The sequence below is a fragment of the Amblyomma americanum genome, chromosome 6 (assembly GCF_052857255.1).
Source record: "Amblyomma americanum isolate KBUSLIRL-KWMA chromosome 6, ASM5285725v1, whole genome shotgun sequence".
NCBI lineage: Eukaryota > Metazoa > Arthropoda > Arachnida > Ixodida > Ixodidae > Amblyomma > Amblyomma americanum.
In genome coordinates, this window is record NC_135502.1 from 122,929,377 (window position 1) to 122,938,570 (window position 9,194).

General features: G+C 45.1%; 1 long non-coding RNA gene across 1 annotated transcript; it reads right to left on the reverse strand.

Annotated features, from left to right (window-relative positions):
• Positions 1 to 2,901: 2,901 nt before the first annotated feature.
• LOC144094973 (uncharacterized) lies at positions 2,902 to 6,747 on the reverse strand. The gene is made up of 4 exons (XR_013306640.1): positions 6,546 to 6,747; positions 5,686 to 5,779; positions 5,078 to 5,153; positions 2,902 to 3,025 (listed from the first exon to the last, which is right to left on the reverse strand). It is a non-coding gene; the product is annotated as an uncharacterized LOC144094973 (long non-coding RNA).
• Between the last annotated feature and the right edge of the window lie 2,447 nt (positions 6,748 to 9,194).

Sequence of the window (9,194 nt, forward strand, 5' to 3'; positions counted from 1 at the left end):
GACAAGTACCCAGTTTTATCCTTTTTTTTAATGGCGGCGCAAATGCCTCCTGTATTGCACTTCGCTGTTAAGACAATATCAGCATTGCGCTTTCCTGCGAATTTCTTGAGACTGTGAAATACTGTGGAGTTAAGGTATATCAGCATCATCCGAGTATGTGTTCCTTACCCTCGAGCGAGTGAAAACATACTATGACAGGTTGTTGAGATGGGCAAGTGGGAACCCAGCTGCTTGGAAACCTGCCTACAAGAATGCGTCCTCAGTAGCGATGGCATGACTTATGTAAAGCTGATGTCATGCACACGACTACACACCCACCAAGTGTTTCCATCTTTACTGACCTTAACCAGCGACAAATACGCCTCTTCAGCATCCTTCCTCAGCAACGAGTGGTCCGACTCGTAGCTAAAAAGAGCCTTCCCCGATCTTTAGCTGTAGCCCTGACAAACATGGTCGTCCACAAAGCGCAGGTCTGCATCAAGAAACTGCTAACGGTTCTGCTTAGACAATTCTGATGTAAAAGACAGGCCTTGACTGCATGCCTTAAAGACTCCTAAAACATCTTGTGCCAACTTATCTGAGCCTTCGATGTCCAGAAAAATTAGGTAGTCATGAACATAACGAAATGCTACTATGCCAAGGTCTTCCAAACAGAGCTCTAATGCCTTATCGACTTTAGACAAAAAAATGTTGCTGAGCAAAGGTACGACCCGCGTGTAAATACCGCCCTGCTAACTGACAAATGCAGATTTGCAGTAAAAGGACAACGGCCCCATGAAGCCAGCAACCGAAATAACGCAATCATCTGTAAAAGCATGTTCATTGCTCACCCTGATGCAGTTTGCACATGCCTCAGAGGTCTATCATGTGACAATGAATAGCACAGGCCCTACATGTCGATGCTCACTGCAGAGCACCTGCCCAGGTTGCTGTCCACAAGAAACTAGAACTCCACAGAACTCCACTTTTGTGAGTTGACAAGGCGGTATTTACATAAGAAATCAGGCATATGCTGAGGGTCCCAGGTCGCACCGTTCCTCTGCGACATTCTTCTGTCCAGAGTCGATACCGCATAAAGCCATTTGGAAGACCTCGGCATAGTAGCATTTCGTTATGTTTATTGCTACCTAATTTTTTTGCACAAGGAGGGCTCAGATAAGTTGGCACAAGACGTTTTAAAAATCTTTAGGCATGCGGTCAAAGCCCATATTTTACGTCTGAATTTCACTAAGCATAACCGTTCGTAGCTTCTTGACTTAGACCTGCGCTTTGCGGACGACCACTTATGTTGGTGCCACAGCCCAAGATCGGGAAGCCTCTTAGCTATGAGTAGAACCACTTCAGGCTGGTGAAGGACAGGTTGGCAATCGCATGCATCACGACCGCTTTATGGAAGTCATGCCATCACTGTGTTGAGAATGCATTCTCGGAGCAGGTTTCCAAGCCAATGGCACCTGGGTTCCCACTTGCCCATCTCGCGCACCTGTCAGAGCGTGTTTTTACTCTCTCGAGGGAACGGAACACCATTCGCATGATGCTGACGTAGTTGAGGAGCACAAAAAGGCGGGCTCTATACCTTACCTCCATGCCATTTCGCACCGTCCGAAGAAAGTTGCACCAAAGTATGATGTTGCTGTTGGCTTGACAGCTAAAAGTGAGGTAGGAGCCCTTTGCTTCTCCGTTCAAACTAGGCTTGATACAACTACGGGTAATCGTCCGCTATGCACAGTGGCAGGTAAAAAATGTTCACCACTTGCAAAAGTAAACGGGTTTTTTGCGTTCCACTGCCTCGTAGCTGAACCTACTATGGGCAGACAAGCAGATATCTGAATGCGCGCCTGGCTGAGAGCACTTTCACTGTATAGAGAGGAGGTGAATTTTCACCTGACACTGCACGTTCAATCTCGTGAATGCAATCGGAGGACAACCTTTCTCTTTGCACGCCTGATTTCCGCGGCACATCAGTGGTTTAGGGAAGTGATAAATCTGTCCTGATATACTTGAGGCTTACTACATCGGTGAGGCTAAAAACGTGCCTGGCTAAACCGTCGGTGAACCTTCACTGTAAGGAATTAGTTTTTTAGATGGTTTACTAGTATGTCAGTGCCTTTCGATTGTTTTTTGCCCTCTCACTGCTTTGGGGTTTTGCGCGCGTGAATCTCTTTGCAGGACTTCTTTTGCAGCTTTTCTTCAATAAAATTTCAGTTGTTAGACCAGCCTCGTCTTGTGATCATCTCTTCTGTGTTGTGTCTTCCGGCTGGTTTTAAGATGTAATACTGAATGCCGGCAGACAGCCATTTTAGAGTCAAGCGCACTTATAATGGCCCCAGATATAATGAATGTTCATTTATTACAAAAAATAGTGCTTTCTTCATTAATTTATGCATGAAGTATATGACACTGCATCAAAATAAAAAAAGGACTAACCCTCATGGCCAAACTGCAGTTACAGAAAACAAGGGGACACCTTAAACCTGCCTCACATGCAAAAGCTTGCACTTCAGGCCAATGCAGAAATCAGATCAGATTGATTCCCAAACTGCATAACACTGCCACGCAAAGAATGTGACAGGCAATAAAGGAGCAACAAAAAAGCGAACTGTAAGTAGCAGCCAATCTCATGCAGACAAGCTACAAGGTCAGGCCAACATCGACGTGGAAAGAGAAATTTGAAAAAAATGCCACAACAAGCACATAATTTTTAAGGTTTTCACAGCACACTGAGCCCTTTAAATGGCAAATACATTCCTGAAAAAAACATAACAGAAGCAGCAATTTTTTTTCGGCAATCAATTTTTTTAATGTACTTCATTGTTCTTGAAGCATGGGCAGGTGTAGAGTAGTCCGTTTAGTGCATGCATCCCTAAGCAATGCCATGCCAAAAACTGTACTTACAGAAAATGCTTGCCTTACTGAGTGAATATCACTGGCCATCCGCTAATTTCCCAGCCTGCTCCAGGTCCGTGGCACAAATCACACGCAACTTGGTGGCTTGCACAACTCCCATGCAACTCTTGGTCTTTAGCTGGAAAAAAATTGAGGAATCAGCGAGATATCAAATTTTACATGCATTGCTTTGTTTCAATGACCGATTAAGAAAAAAAGCAGCGGTTTCTGTGAGTGCAACTATTTTTTCAAACTAGCTTTTTACAGTAAACCACGTTTATCGCGACCTAATTCACACTGACTTGCTGCACGGTCCGAGCGCTACTGTGTATAGCTCTATGGTTTCAAATGCTTGATAGCTCTGAGCCCTTGGGCTTGCACTCGTTAATGCAGAAAACCTCGTAAAAGGCAACCAGAGCTTCGAGCTTTAAGCCTTAGGTATTCAGAAGCTCAGTGGTCTGTGGGAGAACTTTTGGCTGGGTGACACAGTAACAAATGCTGCTCCGGTTACTTTCAATCCATTGCAAAAAACTTGCACAGCAGAGACCTGCCCTCCATTTTGCATTGCAGAAACAATCACTGAAATTCAAAGCACGCATACTAAATGGACACCTGCCTTCCAACACAGCTTCATAATAATGGGTATAAATATTGGAATGAAATACCAGTCAGTACATGTAGTTTTCAATTTATCCAAAAATTATAAGCAACCAACAAAAAATAAACATTAAAAGGGAAAAAACCAGAATTGTTTAAAAAATCTGTCAGAAGAATTGTGACATCCAATACACTCCAGCAGTTCTTCGGATTGTGCACCTTCAAACCACACTTTCTACAGGCACATTTGCACAGAAATTGGGTTGAACCTGATCTTTAAGAATCTTTTTTGGTGCAACAATAGGGAGAAACCAGGTTTTACCCAAAAACGAAGGGTCCTACACATTTGCATCACAAGCCCAGATGGTGCACTTGAATTGCCTCTCATGCTTATGCAAGAAACAGGAACAGAGATATCTTGACTAAATCGAAAAAAGAGGAAGTGCAATGCAAGTGTAATGCAGAGAACTACTAAAACACTGGGAGGATTCCAAGAGTAGGTGAATGCATGAATGGGTGGCAATCAGGTGGCTAAATGAGATTAGGAAATTTGAGGAAAAAGGGTGGTAACATGTGGCACAGGATAGTTACCTAAAATGAACTGGAGAACCATTGTCCTGCACTAATTTTAACAGCACATTCACACGACAGACAAAATCACTAACTCCAGGAACGGACTGCGCATCATGCGACTCAATGTCAATCACCATTGCAAATGGCACCATCACCGCGGGCTGCACATGAGGAAAAGTAGACGTATTTTTGCTCTCAACTTTGAGCAGCAGTCTGCTGCGCTTTTAAGAGCAAAGCTCTGAAATACGGCAACATTGGCACTTTGTTTTACTGACCTGAGGGTGCTCATGAGCGTGCAAGTCCCATGCTTGTTTTGCACCAAATGCGTTAATTGCGAGGTATGTTTAACTAAAGAGGGGCATCTAACAAGGGCATCAGCCCTCCGCTAGGGCAGCTCTTCATCACTTCCCTTCTATATCCCTCCCTTATATCACGGTTCAAGTGTCCACCAAAATGTGAGACAGTTACTGTTACATTTCCTTGAATTTTCCTTCAACTAATTTTAATTTTTTCAAGTATACAGCTTTAAGAAGGTAGAGGTACAAACTGTGCAGTATAACCATATGCTATGGCAATAAACCAGCAACAAATCTGGGCTGACAGCAGCTTGCCCAGTGCATTGCAAGGATGCTATACCATACAAGGATTGGTGTCATCGTGCAATGTTACATTACTGACTGACAATTTGGTTTGTGTCAGAAATACTGGTAAACCATCATTGTAGAGCACAATGCTTTTAAAGGGATAAATGAACATATAGGTCATTTTCGAGGACACATATGCATACCAGGCAACAGGTGTGCAATGTGAAAGCACGTTTATGTTAACAGCAGCTGCGTCAAGGGCTACATCAGCGACTATATTTTGTACAAGTCTACAGTTCCGGTAATTATAAGCTGAGGTACTGCTGTGAAGTGCATGTAGAGTTTGCATGCATTTCTAAACCTAGCTGCAAGCCTATGTTGAAAATATGTTTCTAAATAGGCAGCTAAGATATGCATCACTGATAAAAAATAACTACCATGAACGGATCAGGAAGGATGACACAGCCGAAGGCAGGAAGCACGCATGGCCCAATAGATGCTGGCCGCTGGCAACTGCAAATAAATACATCCAGAGCAACAGCTGTCAGTGGCTGTAGCCATGTCATGAATGACAAGAGAGGAAATCGTCTACTGCTTTAAAAACTAAAATTAGATGCAATATAAGTAAATAAAAACCAATGAGCTAGCCCATGACAAAAGAAATGCACAGATTTTATGTAATGCACCCATATACATTCTTTGAGAAGAGTCACAATGACTGTTATAACCACACTGAAAGATGAGCTCGCTGAAATACCGCACACCAATATGAATATAGGATGTGCAGGTTTTCATTAATTCCTATCATGGTGCCTTGCACCAATGTTTAGGTATTAAATTGAAAGTTGCAACCAGTCTGCCTTGGTTAAACGAGAAGAGAGAATGGAAAAAAGCATGCCTTCACTAGCAAGAAACTTGATACCTCACAGCACAGCTTGGCATCATAGAAAAATTGCTAGCGCATTTAACAAATCTGCATACAATTAAAAGCTGCACAAATTTGTCGACTGGCAATGCAAGTAAAGGGAAGAGAAACAAAAAAGACCAAAGAACACTCGTGAGTGCGGCGAAGGGAGGTCTGTGGGTAGGATCCCGTGCCTGGGAAGAGTTCCGAGCTCGGAGAATCGCCGGCACCACAGCTGATGGCACGCAACCAAGAATAAATAACAAAGCGAAAATAAGTTACAAAAAAAAAACCATCGACAATGGCGAAAGACTTGAATTCGGGCCGCAAAAGCGAGGGATATAGCAAAAAGGTAGAAATCCTAAATAAGTGTGCAGTTGCATCTCCGACAGCTCGCAGTGCTCAGAAGGAGAAGAAGCATCAACGCTTGCAGCTGAGGAGACGCAAGATTGATTAAATTTGACATAACACTGCCGAAAATCCTGTTCCATTGGGGAAGCACAGATAAGTTTACAAATGACAAGGCGAGGAATATGCACCAGCCTTTCACATGCGATCACTTTCTTCTAATAATTTAGTAAAACGAATATTAAGGCACAAGCACTAATCCGATAAGTACCAACCCTGAGCAAAATAGTGCGGTGTCTGATCGCAGCTGGCCTAGCGCGAGCGCTCCGCCGCGCGGCACTTCTCGCTCATCGTCTTCTACGCAGTGCAAATCCACGCTTTTGCACAGAGTGTCGAAGCGCTAGCAAGCGAAAGAGTAACTCTGTTGTGATATCTGGTGCCATTTTTATTCACCACGGCACGCGAGTACTAAATGCACATAAAGACAATGAGAACACACTTGTCATGCAGGATATAGGCCCTGCTTTTTTGGCGCCGCATTATAGCTGCGGCAACCGCATGCAGACTGCCTCCACTCACATCCGTATATAGCCGCATACAAATTGCGCGTGTGAATACAGATCATTAGCAAAGAAACGCAGAGCGGGACTCACCGGTCATGCGATTCATCCAGGCTTAGTAAAACCGCGCAGGAGTCTTCGTTCGCTTTTACAGATGACAAGACGTCACAGCACCGTCTTTGTTCTTGGCTTACCCTTTGAAACTCGCCAATGTTGACAGGCTGTAATTCTGGTCGTTGGCTTCCAAAACACACTCCTGCTCACCTTCCTATTGAATGAGTTCTTCACACGTGTCCGCCGTACCAGCACCCAAGATATGCCTCAAAGAGGCAAATAATACAAAACGCGACGCGTCGTTTGCGCTGCAATGGCGCCGACGGCTGCGTTTTCGCGTCGTTGGAAAATTGCAACCGACAAAAGTTTGTTTTTAAACCATGAATAGTTAAATTATCTCCGTAACAAATACGTTCCATTTTTTTTAACTATTTTTACATTATTTATGAATATTAAAGCGTTTTTAGTTACTTTTTTTTGGCATATCGTTTGTAGAAGCTGCGATCCTGTAATTCCCCGGAAATGACCCGGATGCCCTAGCAGACGACGGAGCAGGCGATGGAGCAGACGACGCTGTTGGCAGTATGTAATTTCGTTTGATGCCAGATAAAATCCCTAAGTTGCGAAAAAACAGCGAAGAAAAGCGCCGTATCTCGAGCTGGCGAATATCGTGGATAAGTTGAACGCAATTGGCACGATGGAGAGTAGCTGCGATGCATTAATTTGCGCGACACTGGCACGCTCACCGGAGATCATGAAACTTAACAGCTTAATCTGTGACCAGTACAAGCGGATTGCTTTGATATCAACTGCGTTACGAAACTACGTCGATACTTGCGTCTCACTTTAGCTAATATGCAACAGCGGCTAGCACTTGCCGCATCCTGATCGCGTGTAGTTTAACAAGCAAGAGCCCACTAGCGCATCGAAGCAGGCGTGTTTTCGAGTTCGTATCGTTACGATAATTACGAGCTGTTTTGGCACGTACTGGAATTGAAGTTCTCAGCCTGTGCGTCACGGACGGTGACGATCGCGTCGCGGACGATCTTAACTAAGACTCGCCGCAACGCAGCCGATAATCTAAGTATTTGGGCGTTAAAGGTTGTTCACCAGTACTGCAAACGTGGGCATAAAGTATCGCTCAGTCGCAGCGCCAGTCGCTCGCTGCTCGATTTCCCAGCCTTCCGAGTGAAGGTCGCAAGCTGTTGAGCCAATCGGTGAGCCAGCCGGAGTGAGCGAGCCGAGCTTTCGGGAACGACGCCGCCCGCGGGCGCGTCGGGCAATGAACTACACGCTACCCTCTGGCTGCCCTAGTCGTCGCTAAGCCTAGCCGGTTTCACATCAATGCAGCAGTTGAGTGCACTTCGAAACCGGCTAGCGCTGAGGTGCTGCTCTCGTCATCGTTTTACTGTGAACCTCGTCTCATAGTAAAACAAAGATATGCTCGGTTTCCGCGACACCTTCAGGAGCGGAGCCAGCTGAAGCCAGGAGAGCCGCGATTGCGGAGCAGCAATTAAAGGCGCCGTGTGAAAACATTTTTTTTGTATTCCTGTTATCGCTTCTACCAACGACTCGATATTGGCCAACGATACTCCATCCGACGGCTTAGTATGGACTTGAACAAACATTACTGTCGCATTTTTCTGACGCTGGCGGCCGGTATTCATTCTGGCATGCCGGCCCCGAGAAGGGCGCCCGTACTTTATCATGGCGCTTAACTGTATGGCTGTGGTGCACATCAAAACCCCCAAACATCCTCCTCTTTGCTCAGATTGTCATAGCACACAGTCACACTGGCACCAGAGCAGTTTAGAGGACCTAGCGCGGGTGCACAGGAGCTAGACTGTGTCAAAGCAGGCGAAACTCTTGAAAGCGCGCGATTGACGTCAGTCCCAAGACTTTATTCTCATTTCGACCGAGAATCAAATCGGTTCAAACTCGCCGGCCGCCGCATTTCACCTTCGGCGTCATACGCTGTTGTCTATATTTAGCGACATTTTTGTGTCACCGTCATGAAATTTTCAGTGAAGGCAATGAACGACGTCGTAAAGTATTTTTTTGCTATTTTATGATAAGCAGCACGTCACTGCCGCTAAAAAAATTCTCCGCCAACACTGTATCAGTGTTGGACTTAAGAGCGCTAGCTACGAGAGCTTCAAGTGTTTAGATCGGGGTGCTAGATCGGGGTGCTAAGCAAACGTGGAGAAGACAAAATACGAACATCTGAGGGCGTTTCGTTTCGAAAACATTCCTTCTAAGATACAAGCAGCGTCATCTACTTCAAAGATTTTGCACTACTATTGCGATCTGCAGCCACCTTCGCTATATCCGGTATGTTTCCTCCTTATATATCAGTTAACGAATTGTATACACGTGTGCATTACAACAAGACGAATTGTTTGACCGCATCCGGAACCCTTTGCGACAAACGATTAGGCCATATGGCTATGGCTGTCTGGAAGTACCCGGAATGCACGGTTTGGGGGCTAAAAGGTCGTCGGTGCGAATCCCACACATATTTTGGGCTTCATCTGAATATTTATTTTATCCTCAGGAACATGACAAGTCAAATGACACCACTTCGATCATTATGCTTCAAACGGGCGGCCCCCAAATTTGATGCAAATCGGGGTCCGCGGGGTCCCACTTCGATAGCCGCTATACTGGCATATGTAAAACGGATCGAAG